This window comes from Sinocyclocheilus anshuiensis, unplaced genomic scaffold (assembly GCF_001515605.1).
Source record: "Sinocyclocheilus anshuiensis isolate Anshui unplaced genomic scaffold, SAMN03320099.WGS_v1.1 scaffold697, whole genome shotgun sequence".
Lineage (NCBI taxonomy): Eukaryota > Metazoa > Chordata > Actinopteri > Cypriniformes > Cyprinidae > Sinocyclocheilus > Sinocyclocheilus anshuiensis.
Window position 1 is genome coordinate 1184313 of NW_015538036.1, and position 324 is coordinate 1184636.

Sequence of the window (324 nt, forward strand, 5' to 3'; positions counted from 1 at the left end):
GCGCGGCGCGACAAAATACTATAGAACTCATTATAATCAGTGATGCTGTCTACACTGGTAGTTTTCTGTAGGGGATTTGTCATGTCGTGCCGCACCGTATCCAGTGTAGCAGCATCACTGATTATAATGAGTTCTATAGTATTTTGTCGCGCCATGCAGCTCGCGTCCGGTGTAGTCTATGGTGTAGACACGGTGTAACATTGGTTTTGCTTTGTTTCACAGAACTAATCGTTGTCTGGGTTGCGTACCTACAGGTGCATCTCAATAAATTAGAATGTCGTGGAAAAGTTCATTTATTTCAGTAATTCAACTCAAATTGTGAAA

General features: G+C 42.0%; 1 protein-coding gene across 1 annotated transcript in view; it reads right to left on the minus strand.

The window, feature by feature from the left end:
- LOC107680737 (uncharacterized) overlaps nucleotides 1-324 on the minus strand; it is an 18874-nt gene that overhangs the window by 17293 nt on the left and 1257 nt on the right. The window lies entirely within an intron of this gene.